This window comes from Ambystoma mexicanum, chromosome 5q, assembly GCF_040938575.1.
Source record: "Ambystoma mexicanum isolate Mex_15411 chromosome 5q, UKY_AmexF1_1, whole genome shotgun sequence".
In the NCBI taxonomy this organism is placed as follows: Eukaryota; Metazoa; Chordata; class Amphibia; order Caudata; family Ambystomatidae; genus Ambystoma; species Ambystoma mexicanum.
The window spans coordinates 967,556,194-967,571,687 of record NC_090933.1 but is presented as its reverse complement, the minus strand read 5'-3'; the positions used below and the strand labels follow the sequence as shown (position 1 = coordinate 967,571,687).

The 15,494-nt window shown below is 48.2% G+C and overlaps 1 protein-coding gene across 6 annotated transcripts in view; it reads right to left on the bottom strand.

Annotated features, from left to right (window-relative positions):
- The window catches only part of OXR1 (oxidation resistance 1), a 3,084,878-nt gene that overhangs the window by 1,046,532 nt on the left and 2,022,852 nt on the right, over positions 1–15,494 (bottom strand). The gene's annotated exons all lie outside the window — the stretch shown is intronic.

Below are 15,494 nucleotides of genomic sequence, written 5' to 3'. Positions count from 1 at the left end.
AGAAATTGAGTGCACCAAAAAGCATTGTATTTAGAATAAAAAAACACCAGGTGAAATATTGTTTGGCATGACTTTAGGTGCAAGACCTGTGACAGTATCGGGGGATGGAGGTTAGGGACCCCTACTGACCTGAGGCAAGAGACCTACACCAGCACATATGCCAGAGCCAGTCCTGCCCCAGTGGCAGGGTAAGTGTTGTGGGTGCTGGGGGCAGTCCCTAAGCCACCTGCCTGTGCTTGGTATAGTACTGCGGGTACTGCTGAGTTTTCCACAATACCCATCAGCCCCACTTATAGCCAGAGTTCTCTTGTCTTTTTCAGAATCGCAACTCCCAAAATGCAACCAAGAATACCCAGACTGAACCCTGGCGAATAGAATCAAGAACAGGAATGAATGAGTGAGCGGTGTCCTGCCAAACAGTAATAAAACACCCAGCATCTGACCTACTAGCCCTAAACTGCCGAGCACATGGAGAAATCCACAAGGAAAATGAGCAGCCTGAGAACATGGCTGCCACCCTCCAAATGGAGATTGAAAAGAGGACAGGGATAATTCCCTTCTAAAATAGTTTCAGGGTGAAGTCCAGAGCTCCAAAGTGATTGCTTAGCCAGAGACTGACCAAGGAGCATGTGACCAGGTAGACCGATGGGAGCGGGGAGGAATGTTGGAATGGGGTAGACCGATAGAGTGGGAGATGTGTAGAGAGATTTGGAGACAGTCTAAATGAGAGTAAGACGGAGGGTGTGTGGCAGGGGAGTGAAGGAGTGGTTGAAAAGTGGTGGTGGGAGTAGTAGGGGAGGGCAGAGAGAAGAAGTTGGAAGGTAGAGGGGAGAGGCATGTGGAGAGAGAGTACAAGATCAAGAGACAGAAGAGCAGAGAGGTGTTATTAATGAAGAGAGGTTAGGAGAAAGATGTGCCATTATTGAGAGGGTGGCAGAGAGAAGGGAAAGGAGAATGAGAGGGGAGAATATAGAAAGAGAGAAGTGAGAGGAGAAGGAAAGTGATACAGTTAACGAGAGGGGATGAGGACCAACAAGAATCGAGGAGAGAGGAGATGGAGGAAGAGATAGGGCCAGAGTGAGAAGGGGAGAGACAACCTTGTGACTTTGGGCAGACAAATGGATGCAAAGTATTGATTATAAAATACCAGAGGAAGTGATCCCATTGCAGCAGCCTCCTATGCCAAGGGTGGCCGCTCGAGTCGGAGCCTGGGCCATCAACGTGAATGCCAGCTGGAACCTATAATAGAAATTGAGGATTCTGAAGGAAGCTTAACTAGGGATAGGGAGGGTATCAATAATGTATTTGGGGGCTATTATGAGAGACTATACTTCTCCCAATCGCAGTTTGAGCATGCCTATTTCACAATACCTGGACAGGGTGGCGCTGGGATGGCTGGACCCTGCACTGGGGATGGCTCTAAAAGAACCCCACCCTACTGATGTGTTCCGAAGAGTAATCTTCTCTCTTTCCAATGGTAAGGCCCCAGGTTTGGACGGGATAACCGCTGAGCTATATAAAGCCTATGCTGACCTGCTTATCCCCCAATTACCCAATATGTATATGGCTGCCAGGACGCATGGCACACTCCCCGAATCCTAACTCAGAAACTGGGGGGATAACAGGTGTTAAAAGAGGTGGGGAGTAAACCTGATACAAAAATATCATACTTCAAACAATAGACTCCCTGTCTGGAAACATGATTCTCTAGACTCATAGGGGATAGGTCACTTGTGTTTATAAAACATCATATAACCTTCCATCAGTGTGCATGGAGAATTCAACCAGGGCACACAATTGTTCAAACACACAAATATCTTTAATACACATATTAATACACAATTTCTAAAGAACACAATTTCATAAAACTTCATAAAAACAGTTTAAAATCTCACAAAGTGACATGTGCATAGACAACTATATAATGGTACAAACCTCCACGGGGTCTACCTTTCCAAAGTGCAAGAATATGTCAAAAAAGGGGGAGAAATGCTTATTTACAACACTCACAAGGTACACATCATTGTAAACAACAATATTGTTTGTCAAATTCAAAATTTAACAGCCATATTGGTAAACCACAAATCAAACAAAAAGGAAAAAGGCAACCAGTTATAGAGTACAACCAAATAATGTAACTCTACAGTTGATACTTTTGTTTTAAATTACCCTGTTGTCAACATATATGGGTATTGTTCCCATTCAAATCACTTAGTGTTAGTGTTGAAATTAACCCTACATGTTTCGTTCCTATAGTTATTACAAAGAATTAAGGAACTTCTTCAGGGGTAAGTTGTTTCCAGAAAGTGGACCCAACAAGGGTCACCAGATTAGTGGTTGAGTAAACACCCAAATGAAAGTCTCAGGATGTCTGATGTTTCAAGGCGAGTGACTTGGAAAAAATGTCTCCTCAACAGAACAGTTGCACAATAACTGCTTCTGAGAGCTCTTCTCTGGTAAGTAGAGTATGAGCGTCTAGGCCAAACCTATGTACAAAACACAAAAGGGGACCTCGTTAGTAATGGTCTCCAGTGTAATACACCACAAAAATAAATAATCGTGGTGTAACATGTGCGCTTACCGTAACCTTGTTTGGGTGAAGCGTCATTAGTGGCTGGTATGAAACGTTACAAAACAGTCACCGTGGTCCCTGTGGACAAGGGAGATAAAGACGGTATAAAAGGGGTCCTCTCTTCAAGGGTGGCAAAAACGTAACAGTTATAAGTAATTCAAGTAGAGTTCGAGATGATGAAAATCCACTTTATGATAGACCATATGATTCACTTACAGCAATTCAGCTACCGTCATGTCCAGGCGTTAAATCATTTGATGGTGGGCTGTAAATGTACCTATGGGGAACAGACACACACTAAATTGTCCTGTTGAGGCTATAAGACTTCATGCAAACGTGTGAAACATAGTGTGGTCCCGCAGCTCATAAGGGACGTATAGTAGGTGTCTCACCCATGCACCATAGAGCGTGATTGAAACACGGCTTAATCGGCTGTAGGTAGGAAAGTAGAGAAGTGAAGTGAAAAAAATCTACCATATCCAACGCATTCAAGCGTGTACAATATATCATGCCATAGGAACTCGTCGATATAGGAGCAGTGTAAGAACGTCGAGGTCAGCAAGATAACTCAGAAAGGATGAATGGTACCCCGGAAATAATGTATAGTACGACGGACACAAGCGTCAGAGAAAATAATAACGACGCCACCTAGATAATGTACCGAACGCTAAGTGACTAATTATAAGTGCAATGCATGTTACTTTATCAGTAAATCACACATAAGTGTACTGGACTGTGGCAGAAGAATAAACTGCATATTAACCAGGTACTCGGCACGACGGCGTATATAAACATGTCGCTCAGAAATAACAATAATATTGTGCATGAATCGATAAATATACACACGCACACTTACCAGTTCACAAGGTATTGAGGTGAGTGGCTTCGGTGTAGAATTGGTTGAACCGCTTACTAACGGAAGTCCGACAGCTCGAGGGAGAGTATAAACACTCGGGTGCATCTTATACGTCAGACAATGCAACCTCGATTCATCATGTGCCTCAAAATGGAAAAGGGACTAAGTCCGAGAACAAATCAAGTGTGGAACTCGATCGCCATGTATAAGTGATCAAAATATAATGGTACAAAGGCGGGACATAAGTATTTAAGCAGCCAGAGAAGTAGAAAATGTCTACGTCTTATAATTTTGGAGTATATGACACAGTGAGCATACTCCCCGAATTCACCTGGACAGCCCTCATAGCTGTGCTGTTGAAATCCACTAAAGATCTATGTAGTTATGACTCCTACAGGCCGCTTTCGCTGAGTAACACAGATAATAAGATCCTAGCAAAGATCCTGGCTGGAGGTTCCTACCCCACATGCCGGCACTGGTCCTCCCCGAACCAAGCTGGCTTCATCCCAGGCCGCTCCACCCAGAATAATCTGTGTCACTTATTCTCGCTCATACGTAACGTCGACCCTGAGATCCCGATTGTTGGGGCGGCGCTAGATGCAGAGAAGGCTGTTGTTCGGTGGAGTGGCCCTTTCTCTTTGAGGTCCTTTGACGTGTGGGTATAGGAAACTCCTTCCTGCAGTTGGTGCGGTTACTCTATATTTGCCAAAAAAGCAAAAATATACACTAATAGCTTACTATCCGATTGTATCCTCCCAAACCGGGGCACCTGTCAGGGCTGTCCCCTATCCTTTTTGCCTTGGCAACTAAGCCCCTGGCCTGCACCATTCGGGAATACCATGCCAGCAGAGGGGTCAAAATCTACTCCCACCTTTCCATAGGCCCCTTATACGCAGACGATTTGCTGCTGTACGTGAAACATCCCAAGCATAATCTACAGTCCTTAGTGGCGGAGATTACCCAGTTCGCTGACCACTCTGGACTCAAGATTAACTGGTCCAAGTCAGAAGCACTCCCGTTGACACTGTGCGTTGCCCGTTCTGACATTGGCGTCAAGTTCCGCTGGTGTCTGGTATTTGGGTACCTTGGTGACAACCTCTCTGTACTATATAGAGCTAACTATATTGAGATCCTATCGAAGTTAGAGCACAAGGTTGAAGCATGGGTCCCTTTGCCACTTTCCCAGGCGGACTGTGTCACTTGCAAAAATGGTGATCCTTCCCAAACTCCTTTACATCTTTAATAATGTACTAGCTTGGTCACCAGCGGAATTCTGGTCCCGCCTCAAGAGTCTTATGATTCGTCTTGCATGGGTGGGTGGTCGAGCCAGGATCTCCTAAGATACCCTGACATTACCATACAAGCAGTGCGGCCTAGAATACCCTGACTTCTTTCTAGCTGCACTGTGTGGTGGTGGGCCCCGTCACTCGACCTACCTTTCTATCTATCTAATTATCTATCTATTCTGGTTTTTATATAGCGCCCTATCATCCATAGGCCTCAGAGCTCTCACAACAGAGACAGAAACAAGGTAAAACACAAGACTACAAAGAGAACGAGATAGAGATTCTATTAGACTTCTTCGTCGAACAGATATGTCTTAAGCAGTTTCTTAAAGATGGTAAGAGACGTGTTGTTTTTTATGGGAGATGGCATAGCATTCCAAATCATCGGACCCCAGTGAGTAAAGTTTGTGCCACCAACTCTTTCCAAGGTTTTCCGTGGTTGTTGCAGATTATTTTTCCCATTAGATCGTAGAGTTCTTTGAGCCGGGGCCTTAATTAGTCTCTTAGTGAGGTAATTAGGAGCGATGCCCGTCTGACATTTGAAGGTCGTAACTGAGCATTTGAATTTTATTTGCTGTTGAAGTGGTAGCCAGTGAAGTTTTTTCCTGGCAACTGATGTTTTCTCCCGCCAGCTCAAGCCCCAGACCGCCCTTACTGCACCATTTGGAATGGTCTGCAATCTCTTGATGTTAGCCTTAGAGGTACCATTCAAGAGACTATTGCAGTAGTCCAGTTTAGAGTTAATTATAGCTCCTGCAATCAGCGCAAGATTTTGTTGTGATAGATATGGTCGAATTTGCCATAGAAGATTGATGTAAAAGGAGCATGTGGATTTAAGATAGGAGAACTGGGGGGGCGTGGCTTGGAGCCATGGCAGTCGGTGCGGCTCTGTAAGAGCTCCCGGCTGGTGCCACGCTGCCAACTACAAAGCCCCAGTGAACACAGAGTTTTAATATTCGCACGAGAATTGGGGTATAGCTTAAGTGAAGCGGCATGTTTTGATCGAGCTCCGATCTTCAGACGACACCTGGAACGGCGATTAGATCTCAACTGAAGCTGAGGGGAATGCAGCATACGAAGGGGCATCAAAATGGCAGACTCCACTCCGACCAGAATTATCCTTCGGTGCGGGCAGCCCTAGGGGAGCCATAGGCAAGCACAACGTAGTTTGCCGACCCTTGTGTCCCCCCCTTCCTGAAGCGGACCATCATCCTCACTAGCCTGCACGAGGGGGCCCCAGCGGGCAGTGCTTTCCGCTCACCCACGCATTGCCTTCTCTTCCCGCCTTAACATCCAAACGGCAGTAGCGGGATCAGCGGGGGGCTCTGCACACAACGACAAACCACAAAGCCGCAAAACGCATCATCCAGAAATGTGGTAGCCATAGTCTTGACCTGCCAGGGAGGCGAGGTTCCTCTCATCCCCCACCCTCTGACCCTGACTGAGATGCCGTCCTCCAACGCAAGGAGCCTCAACGAGCTACCAACCCTGTGCCCATAACCAGCTGCAGGATCTCTTCCTCCTGCTCCTTCAGCCCGACGGCAGCAGCCAGCCCAGCAAAGGCCAAACACACAACCAGGCTGGGTGGGGCTCTGTCCCGCGAAACGAGAGGCCTCGGGCACCAGCAGACACTAACTCCCAGCGGACCGGGTTCCAAGCCCAAAGTGGGGGGAGAGTCTCTCTACTGAGGCGGCAACCTTGCCCCTCCCTGCGACTGTCTCCACGACCCGACCAAGCATCAGAACAGTGAACCTGCAGGAATCCGTGCCCTGTCGTTCAGGCGCCCCTACGGAGAGAGTGTGCAGCTGCACAAACCCAGGATCTGTGGAGCACAAAGGCAGGCAGCATTCCCACAGACTGTCTCAAATCAATTGCGGCAGCCAAGAGGGTCCCAACTGGCGCGGCTCCCCCTCAGCAGCCGGCCAGCCCCCAGACGTGGCAGGAGAAGTGACCTCTGGGGCCCGAGCAGGCAAGCACATCGGAGGCCGGGCGACAGGAGCCGCACTCTTCGCCCGGCAGCATAACGGGAGAAGAACGGCGCAGGACCTCAATTTAGCCGGGTGCCGTGCCTGATCGCGGCTCATTCTGCTCAGGTTCGAGCTCACGTCCACCCATCCAGTATGCCCTGGACTTCCCCTTAGCCACGGCCACCTCAATGGCCAGCGAAAGGTAAGGCGGCACCTGCCGCACTCTTCAAGCGCCTGGTATCACGCAGGCCGATGCATCTCCAGCATGCCGGGGCCACCAGGTCCCGCTTGTCGGCAGCCCTGAACACTTAAAGGACCCAGACAATCATATGCACCTGGTAGTCGGGGCTACTACCTGCATCTAGTCCTGCAAGTGACATTCCTAATAGTCCGGCCATGCAGGGGACCCCGAACGATCCAGCAGCGGGTCACAAAACTCCACACGACTGCGGGGCTGGTGTGCACCATTAAGCCTGGCTGTTTGCCATCGTAGCCTAGAACTAAAACATTTCAGCAGCTGGGGGTTCCCGTGTCGCCTTGGGGGGGTACAAGCCCTGCCCCCCTCCCCAGACTAACTATCAAGCAATCCAAACCCCACAACCTCAAGCACGGGGACTGGGGGGAAAGGGGGAAGACTCGGCCCGGAGGAGGAAGCTCTTCAGACAGGGGAAGTCCGCACTATCAGAGCTGCATACCCAAACTGCACTATTACAGGAACACTAACAGCAGTCTGACAAGGAGTCTGAAGTGAACACCACAACCAAAAGCCTGTGGACCTGTGGGACCCAAAGTATTGGGGGAAACTGCTAGTCTCCTCTCCAAAGGACTACCCATACCTCATAACCCTGCCTTCAGTAATTACGAAGATTATAGCTAATTGAACGAAGATTCCATTGAACTGCAGTGGCCCAACAACCCGTGGGGTCCACGAGGCCTCCCATCCCTGTTAAGCGTTAAGCCTTACACCAAGCAAGCAGCAAGGATGGTACTAATTGTACGATCTCCCCCTCCCTAAGCCGAGAAGAAAAGAACAGACCGCAACATTATGGCCAAGACCCTCAAAACAACCAAGCAAACAGACATCGCAGCATCACTAACACCACCCATGGGGGAGAAAGCAAAAAGAAGCAAGCGCAACGATAGTGGGACCTTGAGTAATCCGCTTGAGAACTCCGCCGACATGGCGACTCAATCTGTCACAAAATCAGACTCACAAGAACTCCTGTCGGCTCTCACTAAAGGAATTTCAGAAAGGAGCCGAAGAGGTGAAGAGTAAGATCGTAATGCTTGACAAGCGTGTGGGGGAAGTCGAAGTGCTAACGGCAGAAATCGAGACCACATTGTATGAACAAAACTTTGAGATCGAAGAAGGGGCAGATAGAATCACCACCCTGGAAGCTGGGTGTATGACGTAAGAAGCAAAACAAGAGGATGCAGAAAATCGATCCAGACGCAACAACATTCGTCTGCGGGGAATCCCAATGTCGGTCTCAAATAAGGTCCTTGGAGCCTACGTAACTGACCTATTCTGATTTATTATAACTCTCCCAGACGACTCTCCAATAGAACTTGATTGAGTTCACAGGGCAAGACCCAGACAAAGTTCTGCTGCCACAGCAGATGTGCTTGCGAGAGTCCACTTCTACAGGCTTAAAGAGGAGATAATGCGTGAAGCGAGAACCACTGAGCGCATTCACTTCTGAGATGCAACAATCTCCCTCTTTCAGGATCTTGCCGCATCCACATTAGCAAAAAGAAAAGCTCTCAAGCCCTTGACCGACTGGCTCTGAGAGCGTAAAGTCATTTATCGATGGAATTTCCCTACTGCACTCGCCTTCACGTGGGAAGGAAAACCTCGGCATATCCTCGATCCTAAAGTAGCCAAAACCTTTATTAATCCTGAGACAGGAGAAGATACCTCTGATAAGCCAATCCCAAACCCAGAGGGAGCCCCTACGTGCCTGGTCCAGGATGGAGGGTCGCCGCAGAGTGCGTGGCCCACCGGCCAAAGGGAAAAAGCAGAATAATCACTGATTCCTACCTCGGCGTGAACTGTTTCCTCGCCCAGGGTCACAACTGCCGTGCCCGGCGGCCAGGAGCCACATACTCTGAAGCCTTCTGGGTTTACGGCGTTCCTCCAAAGGTCCTCACAATAGTGCCAAGTGCCCTATAAATAAATAGCAATCCTGGTACCCAGAGGGGCTCATTAACTTGCACTAACCCCAATAGTCAAAGGAACCAGCGAACCACAAGCCTCAATATCAGCAAACTCACCAACCCAGCATGAGGTCCTATGACCTCCGACTGAACTGACAGCATTGGGCCAGCCGGTTGCCCCGTTGGTAGAAGGCTGGTCCGGAATACCCGTTTTCGTTCTTGTTCTTGTTTTTTTCCTTTTTTTTTCTTTTGTTGCGTGGGCGGTGCGGGGGGGTGGGGGGATACCCAGCATGAAACACCACAAGAAAAGACAATCTTCGAGGCAATGCAATCTGAACAACAGGCGCTCCTCCAATGGGGGAAGGGGAGACCAAGGAGCTGCACTCCTCCAGGTGAATGGCTAACTTAATTATCAACCAGAACAAAAATGGCCCGGCCGAATAACAAACTTTCTGTGAATACCTGGAATGTGCAGGGCCTAAATGCCCCACGTAAGAGGAAATTCGTGGAACACAGACTCTCCCAGCTTGCGGCGGATGTCTTCCTGCAGGAACCTCACCTCCTGGCCTCAGACGAAAAGCACATCTCCTTCCAACGCTATCCAAGACGAGATTTTGCCTCTTCAGGACAAAAGAAAAGAGTGGTAGCCATACTACTAACTCGAGACCTGCCGCTAACACAAATCATCATCAAAAGAGATCCAGAGGGCGCTATATACTACTGAAAGGACTCCTGGTCGAGCTACCCATCACTCTAGCAGCAGTTTATTGTCCGAACACCGCACAAGCCCTCTTCCTCCACAATCTTCTACCGATAATCACTACCTTCACTGAGGGCCATCTCATTACGGGAGGGGATTTCAACTTGATCCCTGACCCGAATCTGGACAAAACTCTCCCTCCAACAAAAGAGGACTTTGGCAAAGCGCTAGCTATGGCCAAATTTCTGAGGAAAACTGAAACCATATACGTGTGGAGACTATCGAATATAGAGGTGAAGGATTATACACACTTCTCACACGCCCACTTCGGCCGCTCGAGGATTGACTTACTCCTCTCCAGTGTCCTCATTCCATGTTAATAGCATCCAAATAGGTCACAGAGCCCTGTCGGACCACGCCCAGGTTACAATGAACCCAAGCCTGCCAGAACCTGCTCAGCGATACTAGAGGCTACGGGACCAAATTCTGACCGACCTGGCCATCAGAACCAAAATGGCAGAAGCCCTCAAAAACTACTTCAAGGAGAATACCACCCTGGACATTCTGAAATCGACCATCTGGGACGCAATAAAACCAGTCATCCGAGGAGTTGCGTGTGACTGCACAGCACGGCTCAGAAGAATGAACAAGTTACAACAGGAGAAACATGAGGCGAAGGTCGCTGAGGCAGAGAGTAACCTCAAAAGAGGCCAACAGAAGAATGCAAGCCGCAAACTCAAAAAAGCAAAAAGAATTCTTGAAATGTACCTAGCAGACAGAGCAGCCAGAGTGTTAACATACACTTAACAATTCTACTACGTAAACAGTAACAAAGCAAACCGGCTACTGGTCCACAAATTTAAGAAGCTGCCGTCGAGAAATTACATCCAATGTCTGACAACCAAGGTACCCGTCGCTACACAAACTCAGAGAAATTAGAAATCATGACAGCGCACCACAAGGGAATCATGTCGGGACATGACATGTGGGACCTCCAACGGCTAAATCCGCACAGCTCCGATATTTAGCAGGGGTCCAGCTAGGCCTTCCGAATCCTCAATTGAATGCTCTACAAGACCCTATATCCACGGAAGAGGTGAGCGACATCATCTCATCACTGAAAAACACAACCCCAGGCCCAGATGGGCTTTTGGCTCAATTCTACAAGAGATTTGCCTACATCCTCGCACCTCAATTGGCGGTCCTGTTCAACTCGTTCATCGCATCAGGAAATACCACTCCTTCCATGGAGGAATCGTTAACAGTAATCATTCTGAAGCCCGGGAGGGACCGTGACCAATGTGCCTCTTATAGACCAATTACTCTTCTGAACAACGATACCAAAATATTTGCGAAGATCTTAGCGAACAGACTAGCTTGCCTACTCCCAGATATCATCCCCCTGGACCAAACTGGATTCTTTCCGGGTTGTAATACCAACGACATCAGAAGAACCATAAACATAATCGAATCGGCCAACAGGATGGGCCAGCAAATGATGGTCCTATCGCTTGACGCACACAAGGCCTTTGACATGCTAGACTGGGGCTACTTTGAAGAAACATTAAGGCACTTCGGATTCGGCACAAATTTTATAAAATGGACACTAGCCAATTACCAACATCCCTCCACCAGGCTCAGAATTAATGCGGCTAGATCAGACATATTTATCAAGATAAGGAGAGGTACGAGACAAGGGTGCCCTCTATCCCCCCTCATATTTGTACTATCGGTGGAGCCATTTGCCAACAGAATCTGTCACAACCCGGTAATAAACGGCCTGGACATCAAAAACCAATCCTACAAAGCAGCCTTATACGCCGACGACGTCCTGTTAACACTTTTCCAATCCCAGGAGTCTATGAAAGCGTTATGGTCAGAACTGAAAGAATTTGGGGAGGCATCAGGATTCCAGGTAAATCTCTCCAAGTCCACAGTGATGAGTATCACCTGCCTCGGAATATGACCAGGGTGCTGGAAAGTGACTACCTGGTACCTTGGGCGAGAGGGCAATTGAGCTACCTGGGGGTCCAGTTACCAAACAAACCCAAAAGGATATATAAAGCAAACTTCCCTCTACTATTCAAAGAACTCAAAGGTGACCTGATTCGTTGGCGAAAACAAGAAATCTTGTGGTTTGGGAGGATTACAGCCCTGAAAATGAACTTGATCCCCAGATGGCTCTACCATTGCACAGCCCTGCCAGCAGCGATCCCGAAGAAGGCGGTACAGGAGTTGCAAAAGAAGATCATGAACTACATATGGGAAGCAAAGAAACCATGAATTCCGAGGAGGATCATACTTCACGGACGGGCGGTGGGAGGACTCAGGGCTCCAGATGTAGCAAGATACATCCTGGCAGCGCAGCTCTCAAAGGGGTTCGCCTGGAACTCCATCTCCCAGAAACCACGTTGGCTTGAAGTATAGGAAGCCTGGAGCCTGTTTCCAATAGACTCACTCCCACACAGGAAGAGGCCCATCGGTCCTTCAACCTTGAATCCTCTGTCAGCAACGGAAAACACGATTCGGAGCTGGAGGAAAGCGGTTCGACTTTGGAAATGCGGAAGCACGACAGGCCCACTCACCCCCATATGGGGGAACCCCGACTTCTCTCCAGGGGCTAACCCAAATAACTTCCACAGATTGAAAGAAGGACGGTTGGAGAAAGTCCAAGACTTCTTCGAGAATGATATGATATGATATATTTTATTTGTATCGCGCTCATTACACAGGTGTTTCAGAGCGCGACTAGGCAAGGGAGGGGAAACAAGGGAGAACACAAACAGTAACGATCTTACCAGGCCCAGTGACATTGAGAACACGCAAGTGCATAGGATGGGGAAAAGGGAAAAAGTGTATGGAAGGGGGAGAGTGGAAAGTGCACAGCAGAGGAGAGTAGATAAATAAATAATAAATACAAATACAAAAAATAGAAAGGAGGCAATAAACAGTGATAGTGCAGCCAGAATGTGGCAAGTGCTGTGTTTATGGCGAAAGACTGGGTAAGTCAGAAAAGAAGAAAATGGGGTCGGGGGCTGCATGGGTACAGATACAGTCCATCCAGTGCAAGGGGTGGCCGGGAGGCAATGCAGGGGGGTGGCAGGGTGATCAGGTACCTGGACCCAGAAGAAAGAGGATGGCCAGGTGCACAGTGCCAAGAGAGAGCGGGTCAGCAGGGGAGAGTGGGAGAGGGGGAGAGAAGGCAGAAACAAAGAGGAAGGTCTTTAGGTGCTTCCGGAACCGGAGATGGTTCTCCTCAAGTTTTAGAGTGGCAACCCCCTGGATCCCCTGGACTTCGAAGCCTGCAAAATCGAAATTCAATGTTCCTGAAACGGAGAGGTTCAGATACGCACAGCTGCGGCAATGGTTCTCAAGCAACCCAATGAAAAAACACAGAAGCAGAGAATGTACAGCCCTAGAGCGCACCCTGACAGGGACTCCCCCAAAAGGGAGAACATCAACCCTCTACAAGCTTCTGGACAGAACCGACCCAGAACTCAAGGAAGCCTATATGCACAAATGGGAAAAAGATATCGGGAGGGTGACTGAACCAGGGGAATGGGGCCACATTTGGGACAGAACACACAGAAGCTCCAAGTGTATAACGAACAAGGAGGGGGCATTCAAGGTATGCTACTGGTGGTAACGTACCCCGGAAATGTTCAATAAATGCAACCCCACGATCTCCCCGCTTTGCTGGAGAGGATGTCCGGATAAAGGCACTCTATACCACCTACTATGGTCATGTCCCAAGGCCACCCAATTTTGGAACTCTGTACTAGATCAGGTCAGAGCGATCACGGGTCTCACAATCCCATGGGACCCTGGAGTGGTCCTACTGGGAGCTAGGGGCGAAGGCCAATTTCCCCTGACAGGCTGTAGAGCAGAACTGTGCGCTCATTTAATAACAGCTGCAAAAATTTCAATTGCCAGGCTTTGGAAACACCCAGAAGGGCCAGCAATTCAGATGTGGTGGTCGAACTGTTAGGACATAAAAGCGGCCGAGAAAATCACAGCCCTTAGGATCGGGAACAGACACAAATTTTACCAAACCTGGGCTCCATTCCAGGACTACACGCAACAATACCCAGGGCTGGCCAGACAACCTCCCACTCTCCGATGGATAGACAAGCAGGACTAGAGGAGAGGTTGGATGAACAAAGCACAACCCATTGCCAGCTGAGCCCTACGGAACAAGCACAAGCAAATGGCTGGGGACCATCGATCACACACTTTCGCCCCCCGCTGTAGAAAGTCAACGCCAGCTATCAAAGGCCCAGGGCCGCAGAGAAACAGCTCCTTCCCAGTCCTCAGTTGAACTGTAAATGCCGGCCTCATGTTTCCTCCCCCTTCCCTCCGACCCTTCTTGTCCCCTCCCACCGTCCTCACCAAGACTTCAAGGATGTGTTTGTTGATGTTATTTGTTTCTTCTGTTATCAAACAGCCAATCGTATGACAGGGTGCATGCTATATTATGCTTCGCTGTAACACTGTTTGCACAAAACCAATAAAAATAATTTTGGAAAAAAAAAAGATAGGAGACCTGTCTCTTATACGAGAGATGCGAGTCCATAAAAATGCCCAAGGTCTTAACATGCTTAGATACTTCAATGAAGTTATTGTTTATCTTGATTTTTTTGTATTGTTGATATAGTTTCCCTATTTATTTAGGTGTGCCAAGAATTAAGAGTTCTGTTTTTGCCTCATTGAGGGCCAAAGAGTTGTTTGCCATCCACTTTTGGATAGCATTGAACACTTTGTTTATTCTTTCCACATCCTTTTCATAGGAACCTGACCATTCAAAGACTAGCTGGGTATCGTCAGCGTAATTTGTGAATTGAACACCCACGTTTTTAAGCATATTGCATAGGAGTTTTGAGAAAATGTTAAAGAGCAGAGGCAACAGGCATGAACCCTGCGGTACACCACAGTTCAGGGGTGTTTTTAGGAAGCTGAAATGCTCTTTATGACTGCGGCCGTTCTTGGACCCAGGAAAGATTTAAACCAATTTATTGCTAGGGGAGTGGGGGGACATGTGCCAATGGATTTCAATCTCTCAGCCAAGAGATCATGGTCTACAAGATCAAAAGCTGAGGAAAGGTCGAGTAGCGTAAGTAAGGCAGTGTTTCCTTTCTCAACAGTACCAGCAATGTTGGCCTGGAGATCCAGAAACGCAGTCTCTGTTCCATGTTTGGCCCTAAAGCCGGATTGCTCATTAGCCAAGATTTTGTTGCTATCTATGAACTTCTGGTATTGTATGTAGGCAATCCTATTGATAATATTAAGCAAGAAGGGCACATTTGTTATGGGCCTGAAGATGCCTGGTATAGAAGGATCCAGGTTTTCATCCTTCTGCATGTCCTACTTGAAAACGCGACCACTCACCCAAATGATATGAAGGGTCTGCTCTGGGGGTCACCGTCCAGGGTGGAGGAATCCGAGATACAACCAGTAGCTATCACCTGCAGAGCCTGGACCAGGCTACATTACAGGCAATGAGAAGGGTTGTTGGTTCTCCCCAGAGTTGGATCTTTACCAAACCATTGGAATCCCCCTCACTCATGAGAATATTTTCCGACAACACTTTGAGCGGCTGGGGGTTCATACACTGGGTGACCTCCTACAGCATGTTAACCTTATTACATGGAAGGCCTTGAAAGGTAAGTGGGAATACACCACGGTTACAATGTTGCTATACTTCCGATTTCCGCAAAGTACTTAGGACTAAATGGATGAATTTCCCGGCAGCACCCCCCGCACCCCATCTCACCAATTCTTCAATATGTTACAGCCCCCGCCCCACTAAAGGAAACCCCATATACCTAACTTTAAGGTTATGTGTAAAGCCGTATTTGTAAGAGAGCTAACCGAAGGTCAATGGAGACATATAGGCACACAGATACGCAGCCTACAGTTGATACATTTCAAATTCATCCACCAGATGTACTATTCCCCA